The sequence below is a fragment of the Pavona decussata genome, unplaced genomic scaffold (genome assembly GCF_977016875.1).
Source record: "Pavona decussata unplaced genomic scaffold, jaPavDecu1.1 SCAFFOLD_272, whole genome shotgun sequence".
In the NCBI taxonomy this organism is placed as follows: domain Eukaryota; kingdom Metazoa; phylum Cnidaria; class Anthozoa; order Scleractinia; family Agariciidae; genus Pavona; species Pavona decussata.
Genome location: NW_028145674.1, coordinates 1,603,536 through 1,607,897, shown reverse-complemented (window position 1 = coordinate 1,607,897; position 4,362 = coordinate 1,603,536). Strand labels below are relative to the sequence as shown.

General features: G+C 37.7%; 1 pseudogene across 1 annotated transcript; it reads left to right on the top strand.

Annotated features, from left to right (window-relative positions):
• Positions 1-1,026: 1,026 nt before the first annotated feature.
• Positions 1,027-3,936, top strand: LOC146455664 (pyroglutamylated RF-amide peptide receptor-like; annotated as a pseudogene). Its single transcript, XR_014858994.1, has 4 exons — positions 1,027-1,031; positions 1,651-1,918; positions 2,911-3,151; positions 3,590-3,936. The product of XR_014858994.1 is annotated as a pyroglutamylated RF-amide peptide receptor-like (transcript).
• Positions 3,937-4,362: the final 426 nt, after the last annotated feature.

Sequence of the window (4,362 nt, the reverse complement as noted above, 5' to 3'; positions counted from 1 at the left end):
AAAACAGCTGCTTTGTACACTCTGATCTAGTACCCAACCGATCCCGTGCGAACAGGTGCTATTGAAAGTAAAATAGACCCAATCCGTCCCAGCCACATGTGAACATAGTGTAGCATAATAATTTAAAGCGTTCTCTGGTTAAAAATTAAAAAGGCTTAAAACAAGCTTTCGATTGCTAGTGCCCGGTGACTGCAATCTTTGACAAGTGATGATGCTATGCCATCACTTGTCAAAGATTACAGGCTGTTAATCGAAAGCTCGTTTTAACCTTTTTAAACATTTAACCAGAGAACGCTTTAAATTATTATGTATTACCATGGTTACTCGTCCATTTTTAAATAGCATAGCATGATGTCAACAACAGAGCAAGATGGGTTAACTTCACGTGAGGGGGCGCCACTGACACGATAATTAGAGCTTGCAACCAGCTGTTTCTCTGTTGTTGTTCTTTTGCGTTTAAGTCTAGTTCTTTTAGGACGAGCAGTGGACGGAACGTTTTAGTTAAAGTGGCACCTCGACTTTCAGGTAATCCAACCTTTCTTATTTTCAATGTTTCCACATTTCATAATCTTACATTAAAGCAACTGAATTACACTATGGTCAAAACCAATGAATGATCATAGCAAAGCCATGGCGTCTTAAAAATAAGTTTCAAGGGATTCAGAAAGTTAGGCACAGACGTTTTGGAACTGATATCTTTTAAAAGCTGAAATTCTGGGTAAACTGATAATTGGCCATAATTATCAGCCGTCTTCTTTTAATCTTTCGTAAGCTTGTATTCGTAGTTTTAATGTATTTTTATAGTTGCTCTATATTTTCCCAATCATAAAAAGGAAGTTCGACAATGGCCTATTACCTGTTTATAGGAAGGCTTTCTGATAAAGGGCCATCAATTTTTATTTTAAACCGTGTGTTTCAGTAGAAAACCGTCAAGAAACCTTTAGAGGAAAACGTCTGTGAAACTTGATCCTTGATTTGCATTTTATTGTCGAGCGAAAAGAAGCTTACTGTTTTGAACAGCAGTACATGAGGTACTTAGCACAGCACCAGCGTGATTATTTTTTTGTGCACTACTCATAACTACCCTGTCAATCAAACAAGTAGCACATGACCTTGAAACCTCATTGGGGGGAGCAATCTTCACATCCACTTTTCCAAAAATGTTTGGCCCAAACAACATTCATCCCTTTGGATTTTGTATCCAAAATCTAACGAATTCTCCTTTCTTAATATAACCTTTCCTTCTAATGATTCTAGCTGTTATCCTAATTACTTTTCCTGCTTCCAGCAGCACTTTAGATCACATTTCCTAGCATTCGAGATCTCGCCACGTGGACAACGCCCGAAAAAGATCAGAAAAAAATAAAACTTTTCCTCAAGAACAAACTAATAGATGTGACCCTGAGATGAATTGTATACGAAATCACTCTAAAACCTTCGTACTTCGCCCTCGAAAGGTTCCTCTGTCAATCACTAGAGGTGGCGATAAATCGAAGGAGTTAAGTACCTATTTCAATTGACCATGTTTTGACCACCATAGTTTTAGGGCTGAGGTGATTGCCTCTTGAAGAGTTACCCTTCAGAGAGACTTGTAGATTGTTTCTGTGTGTGTGGCACTTTTAAACTGAGATTCATTTCTTAATTCCACAGAATTCCCATTAACTATCTGGTCGTGAACTTAGCAGTAGCGGACATCATATTGTCGACATTTCTTCTATCACATTTCATTTTGAGCCACAGTATCAGTAATGTTGAGGAAGAGATGACAGCGAATGTGATTTGCAAAACACTACAGAAGTTGGCGTGGATCGCAGGGGATTCCTCGGTCTTCACGTTGATTGCAATCTCCAGGGAACGCTTCTATTCCGTCATGTATCCTCTTGGCGACAGAGGCAAACTCACCATACGCAAACTGAAGGTATCTCACTACACTAATAGAATTGATTTTATCCTCCTCCTCCTCCTCCTCCTCCTCCTCCCCGTCATCATCATCATCATCATCATCATCATCATCATCATTATCATTATTATTATTACAAAAAATGTTTCAATTGTTGTCACTTAAAAGCCATAGAACATTAAAAGGTCCGCTGTATTTAGATTTTGCTGTCGGTCAATAATCTACAAAACATTTATCAAGTAAATTTGCTCAAAATCGGAGTTGCACTAAGAGAACCGAGAGCAAGATTATACGCGATATCTTATCGAACAATAAGACCTTGTCAGTTCTTAGATATTATTATAATACAAATGGAAAGAACTTTACATGCAGAGTCCTGTATGACAAATGCTGTGCTAGTTGACGGCCAGGGCCCAGTCGTTCAAAGCCCGATTAAGCTAATCCTGGGTTAACGTGAACTTTGATTCGAGCATATTTACTAATCCGTAACGATTCGTCCAAAAGATTTTTGTCCCTCAGTTTTGCCTCAGACTTTTCTTTACCCTTAGATTAAAATGATCCATTAAAATAAGCTTTAATGAGCGAGTTGAAAACCTCGGTTAACTTTTAATCCTTGATTAACGTTAATCGGCTTTCGAACAACCCGGCCCAGATGTCTGAAGGCTTTGAAGTAACCACCGTTTATTTACGTTCGACCCAATTAGACCTCAGGCCTCTTGTGGCTTGTCAAACAGATAATTGCATCGGAGCCAGAATAAAAACGCTTTGCTGAAGCCGGACGTATCACGGCTCATGCAGACACTAAACTGTGCGTAAACTAGTTTGAATTAAGGACTCGCGAATGTTTCGGCCTCTCATGCTCCTCCACTCCCCTTCGTTAATTCCAGTTTGCTATCTTGAATTGCTCCACACCATAAAACGTGTCTTTGTAATTGTGGGATGCAATAAACTTGTCTTTCAAGTTCCTGTGTATTTCAACTTTAAGGAGCTTACACGTTTTACTTTTATAGGTGATTATTCCAGGTTCTTGGATCTTTTCATTGATTTTCAATATCCGGGAGTTGATGCTGCCAAGTTTTGTCGAGGGAGTTACTCTCAAGGCCAGATGAATGGATGGAAAAGACTTACAGGTTGACTTGGTTGGCCTTCGTTGCTATTTCTTCCACTTTGGTAGCTGGTCTCTATTCCAGAGTTGTGTACACTTTGTGGTTCAGACGAAAGAACGACGATAAGCTCACATATCAACAGCAGGTATAGTCCGCATAGTCCAGGTGACCTGTCTGTAATGTCAATACCTTTTTTAGGAAATGATGCATTCATTGTAACTCTTCAATTTCAACTTGAAAGGCTAAATGCTACTTTCTGGTCGTTATCCCAGCTAATTGCAGCCAAAACTGCAATTTCTTTTGTAGTTTTGTTGCCGCTTTGGTATCGCTCGTTGTATTAAATATTACATAAGATGTTGCAAAGGCCAAATAAGGGCAGCCAAAACATTGATCATTTATGTATCCTCTTGGTGTTATTTGGTTGCTTATTCCACAGTCCTACCCTGAATACACCGACCTACCTTCATTTTTGGGTCACTCCTTTACATCTTATAATAGGATTATGAGACTCCACCACAAAGTAAAGCTCAGTATCCTACTGGTATAATATCACCTGCTTAGTGTCATTACTTTTTGCACACAGGGTGCGTTAAGGGTACGGAAGCGTGTCACCTTAATGGTTGTGACTGTCACTGCCATCTTTGGAATCTGTTGGATCACAGACGCTGCTGTACACATCGTACAGGATTTTGCCTCCTTCAAGCTGAGTTCTACTGCAATTCCCATTGCCCACACAGTTATCCTGTTCAGTTCTGCTGTCAATCCATTTGCATATGCTCTGATAAGCCAGCGATTCAGGGAAAAGATGAAAGTAGTGGATTGCTGCAGTTCAAAGTCATCTAAGGCGAGGGTTCATGCTGCAAGGAAACCAGATGACATAGAGTTAGGCAGCAACACCAGTCGTCCCCACCTAACAACAAAGCCGTGAATGTTGATACTAATAATGGTAATAATAATAATAATAATAATAATAATAATAATAATAATAATAATAATAATAATAATAATAATAATAATAATAACAATAATCAAAAAATTAGTCTTAGTCATCAAAATTTTAGTCTTACTATTGTTAAAAAATTGTGCTTGAAAATAGCTCTGTTGTGCTTGGAAATAGTCGCTTTTTTTTAATCGAAATGAATTTTAAATATTGAATTGTAAATAGGTTTTAATAGCTCTTTTTTCTACTTTTAACTTGTAAATATCAATTTTGCTTGGAATATTATAATAATAATAATAATAATAATAGTAATAATAATAATAATAATAATCTTTTATTAGGAAGCTTTCGTTCACTAAATGTGGTTTTCAGAAAGGTCCTATAAAGATTAAATATACAAAAGGTTAAAAAATACA